The sequence below is a fragment of the Pinus tabuliformis genome, chromosome 3_1, assembly GCF_031772625.1.
Source record: "Pinus tabuliformis cultivar Carrire ecotype Pingquan chromosome 3_1, CPIR1, whole genome shotgun sequence".
Taxonomy (NCBI): Eukaryota; Viridiplantae; Streptophyta; class Pinopsida; order Pinales; family Pinaceae; genus Pinus; species Pinus tabuliformis.
The window spans coordinates 560,310,662-560,338,141 of NC_142301.1; positions in this window are offsets into that span (position 1 = coordinate 560,310,662).

Here is a 27,480-nt window from a genome sequence, read left to right on the forward strand (position 1 = left end):
GGGCCACTTTTGAACATGCCATGTCCTATTTATTTCATAATTTTGCTCACATTATCCTTGCATACCTTGACAATCTCACTGCTCATTCTAGAACTTGATCACATCACCTCCATGATTTGTGTATTGTATTATTATGATATCACAATTATAAAATTTTCCTTAACCCTACTTGTTGGTCTTTGTCATGTCCAAGGAACCATTAAAAGTTCAAGCCATCCTTGAACTCTCTCGTCTTCATGCCCTCTGCCAGCTACAAGTCTTCCAAGGCAAGGTTAACTTCCTTCGTTGGTTCATTTCTGATTATGCCACAATGGATCATGGGCTTCTTAAACTCCTTACATATACCACTCCATTTGTTTCGAATGACCATGCTCAATATTCTTTCGATGCCCTAAAACGTGTTCTCACTTCTACTCCCTTGATTAGTCCACCCAACATTGAAAGGGATTTCATCCTGTACATCTTTCCATCCACCTATTCTGTTGTTGGGATTGTAATATAGGTGGATATAGCAGGAATAGAATGCATCATCTATTATTTCAATAATAACCTCAAAGGTCCCCTTGTGTCCTATTCCCATGTAGAAAATCTAGAGTTGACTGTCATTTTCTCCATTAATAAACTTCACCATTATATCCTCACGTGTACTACTATAGTGGTTACAGATTCCAAAACAATGGATTTCCTACTGAGTCGATGGGTCATCAACAAGAGGTATGCCCATTGGTTCATTATCCTTTCAGAATACAATATTGAATTTATCACACCCAAAAGTAAGAAAGGTTTAGGCCTTGTCAAACATATTTCCGAACTCACCACTAGTGCACATGATCTGCTAGTTAATGGCGATCTCTTGAACGAACACTTGTTCATGATCACCTCGAATTATCCATGGTATGGTGACATCCTTATATATTTGTGAACCCATAAATTCGCACCCCATCTCACTCATGATGATCAACGAAGGATTTAACATCAAGCCCCCCACTACCTCCTCATCAGTAATGATATCTATCATGGCAGTGTTGATATTATCCTTCATCATTGTCCCACCCATCCTGAGGCTGAGAAAATGCTCAATTCATGCCATGGTGGCACTTGCAGTGGCCACCTCTATGGAATGTCCACTGCCTAGAAAATCATACATGTTGGGTACTTTTGGCCTTCTCTCTTTAGTGATTATATTGCGGATGTCAAACATTGTCCTAATTGCTAGTTATATGCCCCCAAGGTGCAAGCTCCACCTGCTCCCCTCCATCTAGTTGTTGCAGCGGGTCCTTTCTGTAAATGGATTTTTGAATTTACTAAGTGTCAACCTACATTCGCTAATAACCATACGTATTTTACTGTGGCTCTCGAATATTTTACCAAATGGGTTGAAGCCATGCCAACATTCACTAATATTACGACTAGTATGGCTCTCCTCTTTTTCAACCATGTTATCGCTCAATTTGGGGTTCTGAAACAATTGGTTTTAGACCATGGCTAACACTTTGAAGATGAGATGTGGAGTGAGTTATCCTCTCTTTTGGGTTTTGAACATAAATTTTCATCGTCTTATTATCCCGGAGGAAATTGGCAATTTGAATCATTAAGAATATGCTTCCAAAGGCGGTGAATAAACATACGACCAACTAGAATTTAATGCTCTTACCTGCGTTACAGGCCTATAGAACTTCTATCAAGACCACCACTGGGTTCACTCCTTTCCACCTTTCTTATAGGCAGGAGGCAGTTTTTCCAATCGAGTGTAAAATCCCTTCCCTTCACCTTGCCACCAAACTCCTCCAAGACACCCAACCCTTAGAAAATGACTCATCATGCTTGAGCTCACTTATGAAGACCATCGTGTTGCGTTGCAAACCACTGAAGCAGCTAAGAAAAGTACCAAAGCTCAGTATAACTGCAAATTCCAACCTCATATTTTCCATGAAGGTGACCTGTTCTTGTGTACGAAAAAGCTCATGATGTCCTAGGGCATGGAAATTTTAAACCACTATGCCTACGTCCTTATATCATTCATAAGTTTTTGGGAAATGGGGCATACCTCTTAGGGGATCCAGAAGGAGAAATCCTTCCTATTCCTTAAAATGCACTCTACCTCAAGAAATTTTATCCATAGAATTTCTCATCAAAATGCATGTATATATTTATTTCTTCTTGTATTTAGGTAGTTTTCATCCACCACAATCCTACACATTCTCTTCTTGCATCTTTCAGATGGATCCATCATCCACACCTTATATCGGTTTTGCCGATGGTGCGTGTCGCTTTACAGGGAATCTTTCCTCGACAGCTTGGGCCATTTTCACACCCTTGTATTCATTAGTCCACTCTAACAGTGTTTGCATTAGATCTCCCACCAATAATCAGGCCAAATATGATGTTGTGATAGGTTTGTTAGCTAATGCCCTTGACTGCCACATCCTTCACCTTCATGTTTGTCTAGATTCCTTGCTACTTGTCATGCAATTGAATGGCATTTATCGCATGCATAATCCTATCCTATTTAGAAAATATCTACGAGTGAAGCTTTTGATGTGTGAATTTGAATCCATTTCATTCAATCATGTGCCTAGAGCCCAAAATTACTATGTAGATACCATTTCTAATAACATTTTAAATTGGAGTTTATCACATGTAATAAGACATCCATAAAAAAAATGGTGAACCACAATCATCAAAAACAAAAGTATGCATAATCATATATATATATATATATCTGTATTTATCATCATACAATGTTTTGAGTCCATTACTCTAAATACATCTGACATGCCCAGTAGCATGTTGTCATAAAACAAAAATGGCACCCACATGTCCCTATGCCTAATCACTATCATCTGGAGATTCCCGAGATAACGACTCCATCCCACCAGCCTATAGGTCTAGCATACCTTGACCAACCATTCCCATCTGTGGCAAGATTCCTCATCACTTTGAGGGAAGACCCATACACTCATCTATATATTGATCTTCTAACTCATGCCATCCATGCTCTGTCACCCCGATTAGTAGTATGTTACACTTACATCGGAGATCCCCCAGTAGAGCACCATCATCTCGTCTTTGTTGTGATGAGGTACCACTTTTATATGCAACCCTAGGTGTTGTAGCTTTTCCTGTGTATCTTGCCGGCCTCACAAGTGCTATATCTACATACCACAAAGTTTATAAATTAGTACTACATACACATATATCCTAAACTATAAATGAACCAAATATATAGTAACTTTCACTTACCATTTGGTCCCCATGCTTGTCTTGGTGGAAGTGGTAAGTCAGGATCCTCTAGATAGTTCATGCCACTATATGGATAGTCACCTATGTATAGCGGAATCTAGTCCCAATCAGAAAAAAACTAGGGTTAAAACACACATCGAACACCCCCCGACACCTCCTCATCTCAATAGCTACCCCTAGTGGTGCTCCTTGGCTCTTGTGGGCCCCCATCCCATATCTAAACATGAGGTCATATTGTGGGGATATTATCAAAGAAGAGTGAGCATAAGACAATCCCAAATGAACAAATATCATTGGTCCCCCATATACATAATGTCCATTTCCATTTCAATGATGACAACAACATTTGGGACCACCCATAGTAGGTCCCTCCTAAAACACTCTCCATCAGCATCACCTACCCTCCAATGATATGGTGATAGGCATGGCTACCACAGATCCATAGAACCGTTGTAGCTATAGCTCATGTCTCAAGCCTCTCTAATTCATTCGCCAGGATGGTTGTGCCCTTTTCACAACTATCCCATACATAATGACACTCAGAAAACTCATCAATATGCCTCCCACGAGGAAATACTAGATGTATATCCCCTACCACCCCCAAGGGGGGCAACTCTATCAGAAAATATATGTCTTGGTTTGTGAGCTCAATCCTATGCCCTTGTACTACAAATTCCTCCTGGTCCAGGTCCCAGTAACTCACTATCCTTGAAAGAAACGTCTCACCAGCTCTCATCAAAGGGTTCTCTAATAACTTCAACATGCCATATCATGCCAACATTCCTCTGACTACTTGATTCCCTTTAATCTCAGCACGGAGGAGGTGAAACTATCATTCTCCCAATAATATCTTTAACTATTCGATACTTACAATACATCATTATGTTTTTTTAGTCAAGAGTACAAAATAAATTCATGATAGAACTTAACTTTAGCTTGTAGTAGACCACTAGTCCTACTCATCTTCTTAGTCGAGAATGAAATTTTTGCCTTCAAAACTACACTTAACTCACTTGTGGGACCCATTTTTGTGCTCTAGAGTGTAGATCAATCCCTAGAAAGTTCAATGTGACTATGAGGATGAGACGGGTCCACCAACACGAAACTGAGGCCCTTATTTGAAAATTTAAACCACTGAAATTAATGAGTATGGTTAGGCCACCTACCCCTAATTTGGAGATCCGAATTCTGATGGTTGGTTTGTCTGCTATGATCTCCCCAACATTTAGGGCCTTATCCTTCTGTCCAAATTCTCCACATCTTGCTATGCAACTAAATTGGATTTCAAGGTAAAAGTCCCTTTTATAGGAGAAACCATAGTTTTTTCAGTCGCCCATTGTGACCAAACCATAGCTCTGTGTTATATGGAAATCTAGTGTCCATGCAGAGCTGCTAGTCCCACTAAGACTGGTAGCTATCTTAGAAACAAACAAACTAAAACTAATTTCGTTTTCCTTTATGAGAAGTAGATAAGAGGGGAACAAAGGAGACCAACCTTTGTCTTGCGCTTGGTTCCTTGCTTGATTCCTCTCCCTTTTGATAGATCTTTGCCACTCACTTCCTCGTCTACCCAGCTTCAAAGAGCACCTGTGGAATCAAAGCAGCATAACACTATCCAAGAATAGAGATCTACTATCACAAAAAATATAGGACCAGATATATATTGACCACACAAATGCATATATCATCAATCATACAAGAATGTGCAGGAAAAATTGAATAGCTTTATTAATATCAAGAATAGCAAAGAGGATTACAACCAATTGTTCTGACCCAGCGTCTTCCTCTCAGCAAGAAAGCCCTTCTTCACCTCATGAAAAGCTTAGATCACCCAACACTATGATGTTGCACCAAGAAACCAGCAGCACTTCCTTATAAGATACAAAATTCCAGCCTCTAGATCTCTGGGATGAGGGATCCATATATAGATGATTGCAGGGAGGTGAGTTAGCTTCTGAGATTTTATTAGTGTCCTCTCTCTGATAGTTCTTGATTCCACTTGGAGACTGATGATCTCTTACTCATCCCTGGGCGAATTCAGAGAGGCAAGTGTCATAGGAGAAGTTTCTGGAAGATTCCATGTCGAACAACCTTACAAATTGTCTCTACCATTTGTCCACTCTCGCTCATCGCACCCTGCAGAAGAGCTATCCAGTATGCATCACACCTTTTGCTCTGGGCAGGTGGGATGCATCACATCTTCTGCATGGGACAGTCTGTATGGTCTAGATTTGACCAATTCTGAGTAGTTTTCTGTGGAGAACTTCTAGGATATGATGTAACCAGCTGACCTTGTTCCTTTAGGGTGTGAAACAACACTTTTAGGGACTTAGAAGCCCTTGGTTTATGGACATATATGATTGGGGTTGCAGTGACCAAAAATGTCTATAACAGTTGCCCCGTAAAGCATGAGGTTGTTAATCTTTTGATGTCGGGTGAAGTGCTTTATCATGAGGATCTGAAGTTTTTTCGAGCTGGAAGGCGACCTGTAATAAGATACAATACAATACATTATCTTCATAATATTTTCATGATCTAGCTGAGCCGGGCATTCCCATGCCCAGCTTTATAAATTCATTTTCATGTACATAGGACAGACAATCGTCTGTGTGCAGACTGATGATTCTGGTAGAGCGATCATCCCTTAGATTGGAAGATTATCTGTGCAACAATGATGTACATTTGATGTCTTTATTTTCCTAAATATATATTGCAGCCCGGATGGATGAAACTAGATTCGGGGTCTTCAATCTCATTCGATCTTCACTCAAAGTACAAGTCGATCCATGTGATAGATGTTCTAGAGTCGAACATGGAAATACATCGCCTGATTACCAGCCAGTGATGTAAGCTGTTAACAGGCGCGAGAGGAATCACCGATAATGATGATGACCCTCAAGGTACAGCAGTACAATTCACGTGGTGTGAAAAAGGGACTTGATGTCGAACACCACGCAAAATCTTTTCGTCGAAGGCCATTGATGTAAACCTATTGCCAAAAGTGAGAAACTTGTCATTGAGGCATGCAAGCTTCAAAGTACTGAAATGGTTGTTCCTAGATTGACTTCCTGGATAATGAGCTGATGTTGACAAGAAGCGATCCATTGTAGGAGGGCCTTAATGAATCCCACATCTACGACACGGAATGAAGAAAATGATTTTAATGGAGGTGAAAACGATCTGATGATATAAGATTTAGGTTGGCGGTCATGAAAGAATGGAGCGTGAATGTATTGTAGTGGATGAGACACAGGTGAATTCTGTGAGCTACTTCTCTTGAACATATCGGCGACACTGACATGATGGATTGGTAGCGTTAGCCCCAAATGTGGATGGTGTGATGGACCAATGGTGATATGACCAGTGAACGGAACAACCCAACCCGACTCAGATGCAAAGTGAAAGTGTCATGTTCAAGAGCAACTTGCTACCAACAAAGTTTCTTCAAGTTTTCTTCCCAATTTTTCCCCAGTCATTGCTGACTAGTACCTCTTTTATTTTGTCAAGCTTGAGGAGGATAACATATGCTTGTTCTATAATTTTCCCTTCTGGCAAACCAATCGCTATGTTTTAACGAGCCTAGCGATAGTGAAACTCGTTCTTGTCTGTATGGACAAGTTTGTTGCTATTCGGTTTTAATGAGTTTAATGACAAAGATAACTCGGTCCTTTTCAATTTTAGAGAGTCTGAAAAGGACCTAAAGGAAACTCCAATAATCCTTTTTCATCATATGATCCCTTAAGTCTAAAAAAGTATAAAATAATACAAAAGGGATGAATTTTCGGTAATTTTAACGAGCCGAACAAAACAAGCGCTCGATCTTTTTGTGTAATAATCCCTCAGGTCCAAAAAGTTTAAAATCGAAAGGAGGGATAGCACTTCTGGTCACTTTAATGAGCTGAAGAGGCCAATCGCTTGGCAATCTTTTCATATTTTACGAGTCAGATGAAAAGAGCTTAAAGGAGACTCGTTTTTTGAGGAACGAGTGATAATTTCGGGTAGTAGCTGATTCCAGGTAAGGTTCGGAATTTTCCAATCATGGCAGTGTCACAAGGATGGCTAACAGGATCACTCTTCGCAGCTATTCCTAAAAAATGGTAAACAATCAAATGGAGGTGAATGATCAGCCAAAAAAAAGTGGAGGTGATGATGAGAACATGACCAAGGCTCAAAGTCTGATGATAATGCATTCACAATGGTTATTTACCAGGAATTGGTTTATTTTTTAATAAATGAGCTTAAACTCTGGGGGAAACATTTGCTCATTGCTTATGTTTAATTTTTAACGAGCTTGAACTCCACATAAAAACTACTCGTGGTGGGTTTATTTTTTAACAAGCCCTAACCCTGTAGTAACACTGCTCGTGATAAGTTTGCGTGCCCCTAGCATAATAATGCAAATTAGGGTGCATGCCCCCCAAGCTTCATTGCATTCAACTCGGTGGTTGGAATGAAGGTTTACCTTTGAGATTTGGAAAGGGATTTGTTTCACTTTTTAATGAGGTTGACACAGTAAAAGAACTATCCCCATGACTCGTTGTTTCATTTTTTAGCGAGGTCGACATGAGATAAGAACTGTCCTCATAATCCACTGTATTTACAGTATTTGATAGAAAATCAAAAACTGAAGGATGATTAAGGTCATTGGAATAATCTTCGTTGTAATCCGGGAGATGGGAACGATGGTGGTAATCTTCCCATGGTGCCTCTCCTAACATCATTGACTGAATGATTCCTTCGTCTGTAGAATGTACATGCGACCAAGGATCTGAAGAGGTACCATATTCCTTACACCTATCTATCCAAACACTTGAGGAGCGTTCATTTTGGTTTTCCCCCCAGACCAAGAAAATTGATTGCTACAATATTTCTAAAATGGCGATGATCCATGCTGACAAAAAGTTTAGGAATCTTCCGAATCCATTAGATATAGAAGATTTCATATTTCAAGTTTCCACTGTGGCCAATTCCACCAGATTACTTAGAGGCAGTAGGGAAAAAGTACCCATTAAGGCAGGATCTTTTAGGAGACCTATTCCAATATTTTGAAGCGAATGATTGCTTCCATGGATCATTGGAATGCTTCCCGTAACTTGTGAACTGTTGGGGAGAAATGTTTGTTGGTCGACAATTGTAATTCCTCCTTGGAAGGGAAATGAAATCTTCCTAAAGTAGGTCAACACAACTGCAGCCATGGCATATATCCAGGGCCTTCCCAGTAGGATGTTGTAATCGAAGTTTCCACCAATAACTTCAACATCAATTTTTAGTATTTTCCCCCCAGTTCTATTTGCAAGTTACTTAAAATCCCGTATGGGGTGTATGTTCATCCATCAAATGCTTTTAATGTCATCACTGATCATGACAAGGGTGGAGATCCTCCTAAAGTTTTCCAGCAACTCGTCGACATAATACATGTAGATGCACCCTCATCAATAATTGTTTGATGAACAGTTTTGTTGAGGGCTTTCACTTGAATAAGGAAAGCTAGTTGAGCTGGTAACTGAGGGTCATATCCTTTGTGATTAAAGGATGCAAGATTGGAATCCATTGGGTCAATCCCACCTATTGCTAATAATAAAGCCTGCTTTTGGGAGGGGAAATTTTTTAGTACCTCAAGTGTCGACATAGCGGACGACGATTGGGCCAGATCCTCCACTATATTATAATGCTGTGCTGCTCTGGCATGAGGATTAAATGTCGATTTGTGTACTACTCTCTTTGGTGGTTTTATTGTTAGCTCTGGAATGATGGGTGGCATAACCTCTATCAAAGTTGTTGTCGAACTACTAGGTTGATCTTTATCCTTGTCGTTCGATAGCTGTGGATTCCCGTAATCTTTATTCCTTGTCGTTATCAAAGCATAGTTTTGCCGCTTCAAAACTGAAAACATCAACACTTGCGATGGGGAAGCATTATCATTGGCAACCAGATTTGTTCCTGGATTTGGAAACGGATCAGTTAATACCGCTGAGGTTTTGGAATTCTTGAAGAATTTTTTAAGCTCAACTTTATATGGACAATCTCTTATCCAATGATCCTCATCACATATAAGACATGGACGATTTGGTTTCTTATCTCCAGAAGGGTTTGCAGAAGATTTTTCAGGTGATGATTCCTCTTGTTTCTTCTTCTTCCCTTTGTTTTTCTTCTTGCCTCCTGGTTGCTTGGTTTCTTTGCCTTTGTCAGTTAAGACGACATTTACTTCCAAGGCAAGAAGTTCCTCATTTTAATTTTGACTAGAAATCTTACGGGCCTTTTTAGATGTAGCCTTGGTTGATTTCATGTCTGTTGTACCAATCACACCATCACCGGCATGAGAGTCATTGTTCAATTTAGGAGGAGGAGGAACGAAAAATTCCGGTCTGGGAGCGTCAGGGATTTTATCGTAGAGCGTGCCAGACTGAGTATAAATAAAGTCTAAATATTTCACACGAGCAATAAATTGCTCTTCAGTGACAACTCCTCCCTTTGCCACATCTTCTGTAATGGAAGGTAATAATGAATTAATAAACCATTTAGCTAAAAGCTGATCAGGAACGTACGTTTTTACCATTCTACGACGACGTCGCCACTCATGAATATGATCAGATATGTGAGTGGCTGTCATTTTCTTGAAATTGGTAAGAGGTTCTGTTCCCGTTTTGTACGTTATGGGTAACTGAAAATGGGTTTAAAAGGTTGTGGCTAGGGTACTTAAGTTATCAAACAAAGCTCTAGGTAATTCGATATACCATTTTGCTGCCGGACCAGTTAACGTTCTCTAAAAAAGGTGAAGCCTAATTGAATCATCGTGTAGGGTGTTTGATGAACACCATAGATGAAAGGTCATCACATGATTTGATGGTCTTCACCTGGATTTCAATTAAATTTAGGAATATCTGACAGAAGTTTATGCGAAATCGCTGGCCACCAAGGGGCATAGGCAATTGGATCATTCATTGGCCGATTTAGATCCGGTAACTCTAAAGTCGCCACGAAGGGTAACTGTTGATTCAGGTTTGGCGAAGCATACCCAGGATAAGATGGAATTTCCTGAGAAGTTGGTCTTTGCATACCAACATAATGCATTTGACACTGGTAACTTTGGTAAGGTTGATGGGCATAACCATTATAGAATGGTTGATATTGACTGTTTTGAATATACGACTGCCCATTATTTGCAAAGATTTGTTGCTCAAATACTTGGTAATCTTGTTGGAATTGCGGTTGTTGATATTGCACTAGCCATGGTCGTGAAGCCATGTGCTGTTGTCCAATACTGGCTGTTTGACCAAGATGAGGGGTAATTGTACCCATTTTGGCCTGTGTCATTCCACTAGTTGGCGATTGTGGTTGAGTCGTAGGGATAAGAGGTTGTTGCATTACGACCTGAGAAACCTGAGGTTGGCATACAACAGGAAATGCTTGTACTTGCGACACTGTCACAATAGCCGACATAGTTGGTACATTTGACATAGGTAAACATTGTTGCATCGAGTATACAACTCTTGGTTGTTGAGGCAGTATTGGCACCCAACCGCTAGGTGTAATTCCAGCATAACCTGAATTTTGTTGTGAACTCTTGTATGGTTGTTCTCTCGAAGGAGACAATGAAAGGGTATATTTCCCCCCATACAACGGTAATCTGGTACTCAAAGGAATGATTTGCCCTTGAGGACTAGACTGCCCAAATTGACACCATGAAGGGTCACTTTGCTGAGACTCAACATAAGAGCTCTCGGATATTATTCCGGATGAACAAATGGGGATGGACCATACTATTGAAATAGCCCCTGAGTGGGCCCCATCTTGCGATTGAGAGCTAGTTGGGACATCTAGTATTCCGGCGAACATTGTTGGAGTGACAGCAGGAAGTTCTGCTGTCGCTGTGTCAGATGACATTGTCCTAGATGTCGACAGTTGTTCAGACATTTCTAGTCTATCCAAAAGATTTCCTAGCGATTCTACAAGAGCTTATGATAACGGTAGACTAATTTCTGATGAAGAAGGATATAGGGTGATCCCGACTCCAAATTTTGATGGAGTACTAGATGGAGGATCCTCCACAATCTCTTCTATAGCAATCAAACCAGGTGGAAAAGGTAGACTGTCAGGTCCGCAAAATATTTTTGGTGTCGAAGAAGGTATAGAATCTATAGCAATAGATGTTTGGGGAATAACACCTTCCAAATCAGCTGTAGATGCAGCTGGTTCAGTAATACAAGTGTTTACCTTCACACTAGGATCAACTCTACTGTCCTTTGGTGGCTGCGGAACTTCTTCTGTAAAGGCAGGGATACCAGAAATGTTTGGAGTCATCGGAGTCTCCGATGGTGTCGAAACACTTGTTCCAACTTTACCAAGGGATTTTGAACCGATTAAACGAGTTCACTTCATCCATAACAGTTTTGATTTTGGAGACGAAGAAGGTTGACTCGTAAGCCTCCGCGAACAATGGGGTTTCAGTTGACTTTCTTCAACGATTGTGGATTACTCAACCAACTAAAAATCAAGGGGAAATATGTTTCTGAATTAAATGAGTTTTAGAGGCTTTGACACAACTTCTTTTTTCAATTTTTAAGAGTCGAGAAAAAAGAAAAGATGACTCTAGTCGCCTTCGATTTTTAATGAGCTTGAAGTGACAAGTGCTCAGATGGACCTTTTCCTTTAAGGATTCTAAAAAGTAAAGAAAAAGGCTACTCTGGAAGTCTAGACAGAGGAATTACCAAACCAATCGCAAAATTGCAGAATACTTTTTACGGTACGGCAGTCAATCTTCCCGAATGTTGTGTTCAGTGCATTGCGATCGATAGGGCGGCAGACACGGCTTCCTATGGATAAAGGATATCGCCTATTATGGTCTCCCAATATATACTGAATGGTATGTGGGAGCACAAGTCCATACCGGCACTTGTCGTCTCAAAGTGGAGGAATCACCCAACCAGCAATGAAAGCAACAGTTACCAGGCTTTACGACGCCGGAATACGTCTCTAGCCTAGACTTCTAAATGTTGTGCGTTAGGTTCCAAAGCGTTTTTAGGTTCATTAAATTTATTTTATAGTTGATCTTGTTTAAGAAATTTTCCTTTCAGGTTCACCGCGTGATGTAGATATACAATTCCTAAAATGCAATCTCAGATGATAAACAATCTTTTAATCTTCTTTTTGCAATGAAAATCCTAGCTACTAAAGAAAGAGAGTTGATATTCTTTCAACATAGAGCAGAGAGCACACACTATATGCACTGTCCTAAATCAAACCAACAAACAGTCTAAATGCAAATGCACATGCATGTATTTGTTTTCAGCCTTCTTAATGTGTGAATGATAAAAATAGAGCTAAGCGCAAATCTGAATTATTTTTCAAAGCGGCATTACTAACAAGTTTCTTTTCAAGACAAAATGAAGACAATGATGGCACTTTGCGATTTGGAATTGAAAACTTGCTTTCGACACTTGAAAAACTACTAATTCAAATCAAATACAAGAGTAACAATGTAATCTACTATCAAGAACAATCGAATTCTCTTGTATGACTGAAAACGACACTTGCGACACTTCCAAATCAAGAAACGACAGTTAAATTATGCTACTTCTTTGTAAAAGAGAACTGAAAATGGCTCACAATACATAAAACATTTACAGTTCTTTGCACGATGGAGGCGGAATAATGGCAAGAAAGGGGGTTTCTGTAGAGGTATACTGACTACAGACAGCAAAACTCCTTAATAGAGCTGAAAAAAGTGAAGAAAAACCAAAGTTTGGAGGCAAAATTAACCTTCTCTGACCATCGCACCTGTTACACAGGGATTCCAGTATGCATCCCACCTACTGCACATGGGAAGTGCGATGCATACTGATATCTTTGAAGAGAGGGTGCGATGGTACAATACGAGACTTTTGATCCAGTTCTTGATCACAGTTTGCAGCACAGTTCAGGGATTTAGGCCGAGCAAGTGATAATCAGTAAATAAATCACAGGGGTAGATCTAAGGAGGTTACTAAAGCCACCACAAGGGAAATTAGGATGTTTACAAATCAATTTTTCTATTTATAAACAAAACCTGGAGATAGACTGAAGCAATATTGATCTACTTTGCACTTGCATAGCAAATGCAGTTTGAAGGCTAGCTGGCTTGACTTTAGTGTTGGCATTATGACTAAAGTGTTGTCCTTGATGGCAACCCATTCAGGTGACAGGTCATTGTTCTTCAAGTCAACAGCAGAAGTTGATGATCAGCTATCAAATATTGAAGGAAATAAGGAGGACGCAGGTATACCTTACAGAAAGTGCGTACCCGCAGGTACACCATGCATAAGCCGCGTCCAGAGACGCAGGCCAGCCGTTCAGGAGGTGCGTCCACCCAGTGCACACATTTTAAGGCAGAGAAAAGCACACGTGGGGGTTTCTTGTGTTTTACTCTTGGTATCTAGCCGACGGTATTGTGTTATTGTGGTGTCGGCTTGTGGTATTGTTCCATGATTTGAGGAGGAGCTTGCCTATATAAAGCAAAGGAGATCATTTGGTTTATGCATGTCTTTGGTTGAATATCTTATTGGGTGAGATCTGGTCTAGATCTAAAAGGCGAATCTACTGAAGGACTGAGATCCCTTTGGCGCAAGATCAGATCTGTAGATCTGACTGTTTGGGTTACACTTAAAGTCTTGAAATCATTCATACCCGAAGGGACGCAGGTACAGTGAAAGGAAAGCGCGCCGGGACGTAGTGCAGAATCTGGAGATCTGCGTGGCGACGCAGGGCAGACGAAGTTCAGGTGCGTCTGGGATGCAGTTCAGTGACTGGAGATCTGCGTGGGGACGCAGAGCGATCAAGGTTCAGGTGCGTCTCTGAAGCAGAAGGACGCGGCGCGATAGTGTTTTTGGGTGCGTCCCTGTAGCAGAAAGACGCGGCACGATAGTGTTTTCAGGTGCGTCTCTGTAGCGAAAGAACGCAGAGCAGTTAAAGGAACAGTACATGGGCACGCAGCGCAGCAGAAGGATATCTGCGTGTGGACGCAGGGGAGCAGAAGGTTAACTGCGTCTGGTCGCAGGCCACAGAAGGAAAAACTGTGTCTCTGTCTTAAGATATTCTGTTGATTGAATTTCTCTGTTGATAAGGTGTTCTGGGTTACTTCTGTTATTGCTGATCTGATATCTGTAGTGGACTGTAACTGTTATGTACTTGTTGATCATCTGATGCTTTATGAAAAGAAGTAGGGGGTTGTAGCTCCCTTCCAGGAGTAGACTGGAAAACGAGAGAGAGAGAGAGTTGTAGCTCTCTGCAGGTTGCAGCCTGCGTACTGGTAAAGGACTGCACCAGTACAAAATCATTGTAAAAGAAGTTTCTAATTTGAAAGAAGATAGAGACATATTGCAGCAGGTGGTTTTCACCCACATTGGGTTTCCACCTTACATCTTGTGTTCTTTGGTGTGACTATCTGTTTTTCTTTGTTCATGCTCATTATTTTATGGTACTGACATGCAAAAATAATTCAAAGATCAAATAAGGAAGATTTATTAAATTGCTAGATAATACTGATTCACCCCCCCTCTCAGTATTATTTCCAACAATTGGTATCAGAGCAGGTCCTTCAGAGAAGCTTGATCGCTTGAAGGTAGATCGTTCATCATGAGCAACTATGAGAGAGAAGCATCAATCAGGCCACCGGTTTTTGATGGGACAAACTTCAATTATTGGAAGGTAAGAGTTACTGCATATCTTCAATCTCTTGGTACAGAAGTTTGGGACATTGTAGAAACAGGCTATGCTTTTCCTTCAGCTACTCCTACAGATCCAGTTGAGAAAAAGAAGTATGAAACAAATGCAAAAGCAGTCAGTACTCTATTAGGAAGTATATCCCAAACGGAATTCATGAAGGTAATGCACTTCAAATCAGCAAAAGAGATATGGGACAAAATGGTCACGAGCTATGAAGGAGATGAACAGGTAAAGCGAGCTAAACTTCAAACTCTCAGGATTCAGTATGAGACTCTCAAGATGTATAATGATGAAAGTGTGGCTAATTATTTTCTTCGGGTAGATGAGATTGTTAATTGTATGAAAAATTTGGGTGAAGAAATAAAAGAGGCTATAGTAGTTGAAAAGATTCTAAGATCATTATCCCCCAAGTTTGAATCTAAAGTATCTGCAATAGAAGAAAAAGAAAATCTCCGGATTCTCACTATGTCTCAACTACATGGAATTCTAACTGCTTATGAAATGAGAAAGGGAGGTCCATCAGATGGAAGGGATGCTACTTTCAAGGCATCGGGCAAAGAAGATTACTATGAAGCAAGCCATGTTCCAGAAGAAGAGGAAGAAGAATCAAATTTTGTCAGAAATCTTCAAAGGGGTTCTGGAAGGTTCAGAGGTAAGCTACCTTTCAAATTCTTTGCTTGTGGAAGAGTAGGTCATTATGCTGCAAAATGTCCTTATAAGGATAAAGGAAAGGAACCTGCTAGATGGAACAAGAAACAAAGTGCAAATAAGAAAAGCTACTACACCCATGAAGATAGTGATGGTCTATCAAACAGTGATGAAGATGAACGAGGTAATGAATATAAGTTATTAATGGCATTTGAAGATGATGATTATATGGATGCTATAGATGTGGATAACCTTTATGATGAAATCACTAGACTCAAGAGATGTATAGAAGAAAAGAATGTGATCATTGATACTCTACAATTTCAAATTGATGAAAAGGAAAAACATCTTGAAAAACTAGAAGGAGAAATTGTTGGTCTTAGAAAAGAGATTGAGAAAACAAAAGCTATTAATCTTAAGTTTGTCAAAGGATCTGAAAGTTTGGATAAGATTATCAATGTGCAGCGGTCTCCTCTAAACAAGACAGGTCTGGGCTACAATGGAGAAACCTCTCAAGCATCCACCTCAAAGAGTTATCTTGATGTAGCAAGAAGAAATGAGCAAAAGAACAATGAAGATCATCAGGTAAAACAGGGACGAATTACAAACAGAAACTATCAAGGGCAATCCATCTTAAGGGTGAACCAGCCACAGGTAAAATCTTCTCAATTTGGTCCAAGAATAGATGAAAATAGAAATTACAATCAGTTGGCTGGTAGATTCGATAACCGCAGAAGTTTCTTCAATGGACAATGCTTTTCTTGTCATAACTTTGGTCACAAAGCAGCTCAATGTGTTGCATATAAAACAATCATGACTAGGGAAGCTCAAAAACAAAGAAGTATGACAAGGATTACAAAAGGACCTATAACAACTTTTCGGTTCTTGAAAATGAAGTCGAATGTTCTATTTGCAATAATTTTGGTCATGAAGAATCTGAATGCAGGAGCAGGTTTCAGCAGAAAAAGGAGCAAGCCTCAAGCACCAAAACATGGAGAATAAAGGAACCTCAAACAGAAAGATGTGGAATAGCATTTTATGCAGAGGGACAGGAAAATCTATGGTACATTGACAGTGGATGTTCGAAGCATATGACAGGTGATAAAGAAAAACTTGAATCTTATTCTGCTCTAGAAAAGGGAAAGAAAGTCTCTTTTGGAAATGATACTCCTGCAACTATAAAAGGAAAAGGCATTGCTCAGTTAAAAGAAAAGGTCAAAGCTGGAAATGTTTTGTATGTTGATGGATTGAAGCATAATCTTCTAAGTGTCAGTCAGATGTGTGATCAAAGAACCGAGGTTATTTTCAGATCGAATGGATGTCTTGTTCGTGATCTTGATACAGGTAAAACAGTACTCAAAGGCAAAAGAACTCCAAATAATCTGTACATATTTGAAGAAGGACAACAAAAATGCTATCTGAGCAAGGATGAAGAGCACTGGTTATGGCATCGAAGGTTGGGACATCTAAGCTTCTCACAAATAAGGAAAGCATGCAAATATCAGGCAGTTCGCGATCTTCCAGATATCAAAATTCCTGACAACACCATATGCAGATCATGTCAGTTTGGAAAACAAAACCAGAACTAACTTTCTAGAGAAAGAAGGATCAGCTAGCATGCCTCTTGAGCTAGTACATACAGATACATGTGGTCCTTTCAGGAAAAGAACACCTAGAGGAGAGGAATACTTGATACTATTTATTGACGATTTCTCCAGGTTTGTCTGGTTGGGACTTATGAAGCACAAAGATGAAGCATTCGAAAAATTCAAATCCTTCAAAGCCTTGGTTGAAAATGAATCAGGTCACAAAATTAAGTTTCTCAGATCCGACAGAGGTGGGGAATTTACTTCAAATGAATTTTTCGATTTCTGTGATGAACATGGGATAAGGAGAGAATTCTCTACAGCTAGAACTCCTCAGCAAAATGGAGTTGTTGAAAGAATGAACAGAACAATCCAACAAATGGCTCGTGCTATGCTTGATGAATCAGGAACTCCCGCAACTTTCTGGGGTGAAGCTGCACATGCTGCGGTTGTTATTCTCAACAAAACAAATGTCCAGGTGAACAGCACTCAAACTCCTCATGAGCTTTGGAGTGGCAGGACTCCTTCGGTAAAGCACTTCAAAATCTTTGGGAGCAAATGCTATATCAAGAATACTGATGAGCAGCTTGGCAAACTTGAACCTAGGGCAGATGAAGGCATTCTTCTTGGTTACTCTCCATATAGCAAAGCATACAAGTGCTACAATAAAAGACTTGGCAGAATTGTTGACAGCATTGATGTAGTGGTTGATGAGAAGGGATACATTCCTAGGCAAGTCCATCATGAAGACATCGAAGAAGATGAAGGCTACCCTCAAAGACAGAATGATGAAGAAGAAGAACCTCAAGAAGAGCCAGAGGAGAAAACAAGAATAGAAGAAAAGACTCCATCTAGATATGTTCAGAAGAATCATCCAGAATCTCAGATTGTGGGGCAGAAAGAAGCAGGTGTACAAACAAGAAGAACAGTTGTAGAAGCCTCAAGCTATTTGGCATTACTCTCCTCTACTGAACCACAAAATGTGAAAGAAGCATGCAAAGATGAATGTTGGGTGAAAGCAATGGATGAAGAACTTGAGCAAATCGAAAAGAACAACACTTGGGAGCTGGTTCCTAGACCAAAGGATAAGAATGTTATCGGAACAAAATGGGTCTTCAAAAATAAATTGAATGAAAATGGAGAAGTAATTAGAAACAAAGCCAGACTTGTTTGTAAAGGGTATGCGCAGCAAGAAGGAATAGACTTTGAAGAAACTTTTGCTCCTGTTGCAAGACTTGAGGCCATCCGAATGTTCCTTGCTCTCTCAAGTTTTCAAAACTTCAAAGTATTTCAAATGGACGTGAAATCAACCTTTCTGAATGGAGACTTGGAAGAAGAAGTGTACATTGAACAGCGAGATGGGTTCATTCTTGGAAATGATCCAAATCTTGTATGCAGATTGAAAAAGGCTCTCTATGGTCTCAAACAAGCTCCAAGGGCTTGGTACTACCGGTTGGACAAATATCTTCATCAACAAGGTTTTTCAAAAGGTTCAGCAGATAGCAATCTGTATATAAAAGTTGAAAATGACAAATTGCTAATACTTGTTGTGTATGTAGATGACATTATTTTTGGCAGCAATGAAGAAGCTATGAGTCAAAGCTTTGCCTCGGTCATGCAGAAAGAATTTGAAATGTCCTTGCTAGGAGAACTGACATATTTCCTTGGTTTTCAAATCCAACAAAAAGAAGAAGGAATCTTTTTATCTCAAACCAAGTATCTCAAACAGATTTTGAAGAAATACGGCATGGAAGATGCAAAACCAGTATGTACACCCATGATCACAGGATGTAGTCTTAGTGCAAATGATGGATCTGCAACAGTACATCAACCAACCTACAGATCTATGATTGGAATTTTACTATATTTGACAGGTACTCGACCGGACATCATGCATGCAGTTGGAATAGTTGGAAGATTTCAGGCAAATCCGAAGGAGACTCATCTTCAGGCAGTGAAGAGAATTTTCAAATATCTTTAAGGGACTCAAAATTATGGCTTATGGTATCCTAGAGATACAGATCTTACTCTTCATGCTTATACAGATGCAGATTGGGCCGAAAGCGTGGATGACAGGAAAAGCACAAGTGGTGGTGCGTTCTTTATGGGTTCCAGACTGGTATCTTGGTTCAGCAAGAAACAGAGTTCGATTGCCTTCTCTACAGCTGAAGCGGAATATGTTGCTGCTGCATCTTGTTGCACCCAACTTCTTTGGATGATGCAAACTTTGCAGGATTTTCAAATCACTTGTACACCACCTATCCCCATCTTATGTGATAACACAAGTGCAATCAGCATCTCAAAGAATCCGGTTATGCATTCAAAAACCAAGCACATACCAATCAAGTATCATTTTCTCCGGGAACAAGTGCTTGAACAGAAGGTCAAGTTGGAGTATGTTCCTTCTAAGGTGTTAGCTACCTATATCAATAGGTTTCATATTTCATGATTGGTTTCAAAGGTCCAAATATGCTCTGCTTTGATAATGCAAAGATCCCATATTTTTCATAAGGAGACAAGGTATGTATATATCTTGATAAGGATTCAATTTTGATGGATGGTCCAACAGCCTAATCTGGACCATGTAGAATAGAGAAAGAAGTCTGTCCAAACAGTTTAATCTTGGTAGACAACTAGCTTAGGTAGAGAAGAAAAGGTTCCCAACAGCTTAATCTAGGACCTTGGAGGAAATAAGGGTAGAATTTGATAGAAAAATCAAAGGAAAAAAGCCAGAAAAAGAAAAGGCACACAAAGGGTCTGCAAGTTCAAGTGCACCCTACAAGAAGAAACAAAAAATGTTAGGCAAAGTAGCTGGGTAGGTAGATGAGGTTGCAGAAGTGATATTCAGTTCAAAGATTGACTTTGGTGGTCAAATGAGAGAAACAAAACAAAGAAGCATGTCTAACTTCCCTTCTTTCCCCTTTCCCAGTTATTACTAACATCCCCTCATGAGGTGCAGTTCAGGAGAAGACTCTTGGTTTCATGGAGACTCTTCATCCTTTATAAGCCACATTTCCTGTGTAAACTTCTTTTCATTTTGATCTACTCTCCAAACTAAGTGAGTTTCAAACAAACTTAGTGATATCCCCTTCATTTGCCCTCCTCATCCATATTAACCTCTAATTCTACTATATAACTCCCCTATCTTACCTTTCCCCTACTAGTATTAAACACCATGGTGTATAAACCCCAAATTTTGTATAAATATCCCTCCCCTTGGCATTATAGCCATATGTTCTCTGAAAAGGAATCAAAATGACATCTGGTCACTTTGATGAGCCTCCACTTCATCTCTCTCCCTTATTTCAGATAATCCCACTCATTAAACCTTCATCTGCAAAGAAAGACCCTATAAAACCCCTTCCTACCCATAACCCCTTTGAAATTACGGAAAAACCCAAGAAATTCCGAAAAAAACCCATAAAAACTCACTATCCCAAGGTTCCCCGCCCGAAATATTTAATCGAATATTTTAATTGACCGGCGGGTCCCCCCCCCAACCTGCACGATCCGTCGGAGGGCCCGCCAGCCGTCGATCTCCCGCCACCCATCATCCAACGGTGGGCGGTCATTGCTGTTCCCCGACCTGCCGACCTTTAGTGTCCGGGGAAAGCGGTTTTGCCACCTCCGTACCCTGGACGCGTGTCAATCGCCGGGGTTGTTCGGAGCCCCCCCTCCCCAATACCACTCGCCAGCAAAAGCGGTGCGGGGAACCCGCTTACCGCCATCCCTATTACCACCCTCCCTCCTACGTCATAGGCACGTCATCTTGACGTCATCTCACCGATGCCTGCCCCCGCGTCCCGTGGCCCTCCATGCGGACCCGCCACCGCATCTACCCGCCACCATGTCCTGCCACCCTGGCGGACACCTCAGCAGACACGTCACCTCCGTACCTGGGCCTCACCGTGACATCATGCTGACGTCATCAGCAAAAAAGTGCCAAATGCATACTTTTTCTAAATTTGACATTATAAACGACCAAATGAGCCGTTTTTCGGTCATTTTCACGCGCAAGAGAAGTATCCGTTGCCAACCCAGCTGCCGCAAAATTTCTCCGCCAGCCATCAAATTCAACATTTCAACCGCTACAAGTTCAGAATTCGACGGCATTAAGCCTCCACAGCCCGGCCCGCGAGCTTTCAAGCCAGTTTTTCCAGGTATTTTGCCAGTTTTCCCACTTTTGCCCATGCATTCCATTTCTCTATTAATTCACCATTAAAAGACTGGTAAAACTCCTGAATTCAGCTCTGCCTGTTACCAACAGTAAGCCCAAGCAACCTGCACCATCCCTGAACTATAATTTGACATTGGAGCGGTCATTCCACGGGCTGAAACCGTAAAATTGCCCCCGAGGTGCTCGGCATTGTTCCCTTTTGCCAAGTACAGGCCACCTGCATTCTTACCAAAGAAACATCCCTATCTCTGCAACTTGCCATCTAGCAATTCACATCCCTGTGAATTTGCAGGTAAACTACAAAAGCCAGCTTACATTTTCCACTGAAAGGAGGACACCAGACTGTGTTTACAGTCAACCTGCTGCTTAAGTCTTTAAGGACTTGTCAAACCATTACCTCTACCTCTACAGATTCAGATTATATTATGGCAGCCTCTGCATCCTCTTCCCTCAGTGTTGCTCCACTAAATCAAACAAATAAGGAGCTGGAGGCCTTGCCATTTATTGACAAGGATTGTCTCATTGAAGACTTTGAGGGAAATAGGGACTTCTTGCAGATCTTCACTCAACTGAGGGAAGACTATAAGGATGGGCATGGTACACATGGGATATGGGAGTCAAACCTGCCCTATTACTGTCTCCCAGCTGTGAATGTTTTCCCTGAAATCATTCACCTATGTGCTGAACACTATGATGTGCAGCACAGAGCTGTCAATACTCCATCAGGGAGGATCCTCTTCTATATAAATGCTGAGTCCATCAACAAGATGTTGCAGTTTGATCAGACAGAGTTGCTGATCCCATTCTCCATGAGTTATTTGCTGGAAGCTGGTGACAAGATGACCAGTGAGGAGCTGCAAAAGGTCACCATGACCTTCATGAGACCTGAGTGCTAGCCTACAGGGCCACCCCCTTATCTGAGTGTACATTTCAATGATGTAGGCAGGCTGTTACTAGACATGATAGCCTATGTATTGGGATACCAAAACAGTGAGCATGTGGATAAAGCCATGCTAGTGTTGCTGTCTGTTTACAGCCCACGCCAACCCCCTGCCCGAAAGTATAACTTTGCTAAGTTCATAGCCAATAAGATTCATGATCAGTTGAGCAAAGTGGACAGACAGGGGGTCTTCAGATACTCAGCTTACATCTACCACCTGTTCATGTTTCATCATTCCGAAGCCTTCCCATGCTACATCAGAAGGCTGGATCATAGAGGGGAGAGAAGATCTGTCATCTTCTGGACCTCAGTTTATCACAAGGTCACAAATTCACCCTATACCTACTGTGAATTTGTTGACCAATTTGTGTACCCAATCTCTTGTATGCTGATGAAGTCCCCTCCTCCCAGAATATCTAATGAGATCAAGAAAGCTCTGCAGCTCTCTAAGAAATATAAAATAGGTGACTGGTACCTATATGAACACCATACTGTATTCAGAGTCTATGGCTGTGAGCTCTGTCCATACAGGCTTCCCAAGTATGTACCTATGAGGTTGTTTGCCTTGGAGTATTACAGGCAATTAATTCAGTCAGACCTCACCCATTTCCACAGCTCCAAGAAAAAGGCCCACCTTAATTTCAAAAATGAGTTGGGCCCCTTCATTATGAACAAGAAGGAAGGATGGGAAGCTGTAGACTTGATCCTCAAGGACAAATATAAGTTGTCCTATAGTTTTCGATGGGTCCCTTATGACCCTCAAAGTTTCATCACTGCTAGGAGAAATAAGTACAGGCTCCTAGGTATTAAGAACTGCCACTACCCACACATAGAAAAATATGCCAACTTACAAGAATGGCAGCTGGACACTCTATCTGAGAGCTTAACTGAAGAAGAAAGAATGCTTAAAAATAGGAAAGAGCTTGAGAAGACTATTGACCTGGATTATGTGCAGCAGGTACCTTTCAGACCGCCTCACTCAGTGGGAGAAGGGACCTCAGTTACAAGGACTGCACCACAGGCACCTTCTACATCAACAGCAGCAATAGATAAAGGAAAAGGCAAAATGGATGCAGAGAAATAAAGGCCTTAGAAAAAGAATTGAATCTAGAAGCAGCTATGGCCGAAATAAAAAGGATCTTATGGGCCAAAATAGGCCAATCTATCACCCAACAATGGAAGTCAATAAAAACGATACATCAGCAGATGGAATTGTTGGGCCAAGCACATACAGAAATCAATAAGGCCAAAACACTGCTGGGAAACAGACCAGAACAGGCCAACAGAATGATAGACTTCCTAAACAGGCAGGAACAGGAGGAACTGGCAGCCATAGGTATCCCCAACAGAACAGAAGCCGTACTCACTGCCAAGAAAGTACTCACTCTCAGGAATTATGTACAAACTGTGGAGAGGAAGTGCAATGAGATCACAGCAGATGTGGAGGAATTCAGGGTCAAATTGGCAGAACTGCAAGCAAAAGGCCTCCCCAGCCTCCTAACTGGTGCAGGAAAATTGATCTCCCAAGATCAATTTGCCAACAGAATGGCAGCATACATTGAGAATCAGATTACTTCATCAAGCAGTACATCTGAACAGACAGGGCCCCCCTCAGGACAGAGCTTATATGATAAACTGGGAGGCCTTTTCTTTATTGAAAATGAAGTGAACCACCTTTTTGAGACTCCTCCTAATTTTTACAGGTATACAGAGGCCGACGAGACCTTAATAAAGATCAAGAGGCATCAGATGCCAAAGGAAGATTGGTGGCAAGCAATGCTTCAAATTCTGCCATGGTAGCTCCAGCTGTTTGGTCACTGCCAGCTCCAGCTCACTATCAGACAAACAGAAGGATAAAGTTAGCATTAAAAGCAGTTGAATGCTAACTCAGCATACAAACTATGACGGCTAGCAAAAGATAAAGAGATGCGCAAATTTTGGCGGTGTACCATTAGCCAACTCCAACAGCCACCAAGTCAGCAGTTTCTGACCATTTTCTGACAGCTAAGGGACTAAAAGTGACTACAGCATTTACTCTCTCAGCGGCTACACTCCAGCAGTTAGCTGAGCATTTATGGAACATTCCCTCTCCATTCAGATATTTTCTTATCTAAATTTGTATATATACTCCCCTTAGTAACGCATAAGGGGTTGGTAATTTTTACTCTGAGGCATGTATACTCTGTACTTTCAGAAAAGTTTAATACAAAGAGCAATTTCAGCTCAGTGACTTCCTGAAGCTATGGTGTCTTGTTGATAATTTAAGTGCTGTTGCAGAATCCTTGCGTTGTCTAGTGGAATGATATGTTTTCTTTAAACTCTGTTCTGTTTCCCTATGTTATTTCATTTCATATTTTCATCATATCTAGCAATAGAGAAAAAGAATAGTTCAGGACATGTTTCTTAACACCCTGTGCTCAATCTTCTATTGCTGTAAATGTTTTCTTCAAGATTAAAACAGACATGAATTCTTAAATGCTCATGTTACATTTAATTCCATGTTGTGAATGTTATCTAGAAATTCTTAAATGCTTCCAGGTAACAATTGCTTTTCTTTTCATATCAGTTTATAGAAAGATCCTTAATTGCCTTTCTTATCCTGAACATGTTACACACAAACTCAATTTCAAAGCATTGTTCCTCGGACAATTATCTTGCTCTGCAACTTTCATTACTGTATCAACATAGCACACCAAACCAAAGGACCACTGACTCCATCACCCAATGTTATATAAGATGCTGGTAAGAGCATACACGTTTGACAGAAACTTTTCCAACCAAACAATTAAACCAAAATTAAATTTCACATCTAGCCTAAAATACTATCAGAACAGAGGCAAATTATAAAGAGAGAGCCCTCTCTGATTTCAGCTTGGCTAGAAGCTGTAATCCAAAGATTGGTTAGTGGTTACCCCGGCCGCATTCCCTTGGGAGTCATAGGGAACAACCTGGGTGCTAACATAATTGGCGACTCCACTGGGGACTTCTTAAGATTTTTCAATTATTATCTATCTCCCATAGCTACTATCAAGCCTGAAATCAGCCAAGAGGCCTTAGAACCGTTTCTGCATCACAGTGACAGTTTTAGGGAAGAGCTTTTAGGGAATCTTCATCTTAGCTTTGAAAGATATATAACCATTCCAAAATCTCCATCCAGTCCTTGCAGATATAAAAGCTTCCCACAAAATCCTAAAAAACAGTTAGAAGTTGGCTCCTAAGAAAAATCCTCGGCATACTAGGGCTAATCCTGACCCAAATCCACCCATCATTGTTGATAATCCAAATACCATCCCTAGAAACATCAGGAAGCAACAAAGGCAGGATCAGCCTGCTGTTTTGACCTCAGTTGCAGATTTTCCTAACCTTTCTACTCCACTTAAAGTCCTCTTTCGGTCTGTTCCTAGTTCCCCTAGTTCACCATCTGCATCTCATAGTCCTCCTCCCTCATCTTCATTCACTGCACATATCCCCTTCAACCATCATTCAGTTTCAGCTTCACCTGTTACCCCTGTGGTACCCACTGTTCCTATTATCCCAGCAGTCCCTATAAATACACCCAACCCACCAAATATGGCAAATAGATATGCACCCTTGCGGCTACCTGCTAATCCACCAGCTCTACCCCAGGATTACCAAACCAAAATCTCATATTTTGACTCCACTGGCCCTTACTCTGCCATCCAACATGCTAAGAGGATGCAAGACCATTTTGAAAATTATGAGATAGATGATGACAGTGTGAGGATGAGAATCTTTGTCCAAAGTCTGACAGGTGATGTTAGAACCTGGTTCAGGTCGATCGCTGCAAACACTATTACAACCCCTGATGAGCTCTATCAGGCCTTTACTACCAGGTGGGAGAAGAAGAAAGATCCCCTGCACATACTTGGTGAATATGAAACAATCAAGAGAGGTCCTCAAGAGACTGTTCTGGAGTATTGTGCCAGATTCAACAATGTGTACAATGCAATACCACAAAACTTGAGACCCCCCCCTGATTTGGCCTTGTACAAATTCCCTGATGGATTTGATTCTGACATAGCATTTCAGTTGAGGGAAAGAGAACCTGAAACCCTTGAAGACGCTCAAAAGGCTGCTGTCACAGTAGAAGCAAACTTGATTGCCAAGAGAAATAGGGCAAGGTTAGAAAAGAGAAGCATATACAAAGAAGAACCCACAGCCTTTGATCAAAAACTTGATGCTATACTCAATAGCATGAAGAGACTAGGTGATAGAGTGGAATCAGTTGAAAGAAAAGCATCATGGGAAGCTCCACAAAATAACCCTCCTAGAAATCCAAATTTTAGGAGGAACCCAAACACAAACAATGGCAGGGCCAATGCTGATCCGGAAATCAGACCTCCATTCCAAGAAAATTATGCTGAAACCTCCACTTCGGCCGAACCCAATGAAGATCCTCAGATTAATTTAATAGGGCTGGATGGTGAAAATCAAGTTTTCTTAACACAAGAAGATCATGAGGATGAGGAAATCAAACTGTTCCACACTAAATCAGGGGAATCCTTTGACTTTAAACAAGGCTATGACACTGCTGTTTATGAAGTCCATAAACAGTACAAGCTAAGAAGCAGAACTGTGAATGTCAACCAGCCTGAAAGGAAAAAGGATAATAAGCAGCCTGAAAGAGTTATAGTCACACAACCTAGTGACAAACTTAATTCACCTACAGAAGAAGTGATTGTTGAAGAAATCACTGAGCCACTGTCCTTAAGACAGCAGTCTCTGGACACTGCATCTTCTCATTCTAATTTAAATGTTACTCCTTGAGAGATGAGTAAAAAGGATAAATCTCAAAGTCAAGATAAAAATCTAGAAGGAGACTTAATGAACAAGGAAAGAACTGTCACCTATAACCCCAAGACCCAAACTGAGAAACCTTTTGATCTTGAAACAGAAATTGGCAAAATAAAAATAGCTATTCCTCTCTTGGAATTAGCCAAGCATGACAGCTATAAATTGCAAATCAAAAGGTCCCTTCAACTCACTAGCAACAAAGATGATGTCAATGTACTGGATGACACCCCAGAACTCCTGTTTGGCCCAGAAGTGGATGGAAAAACAGTAGTCACAGGGGTACTACCTTTTTATGTCAGTTTACATATTCATGACAAAATACTACATAATGCAATGTTTGACTCAGGTGCTTCTCACAATCTTATGCCAAA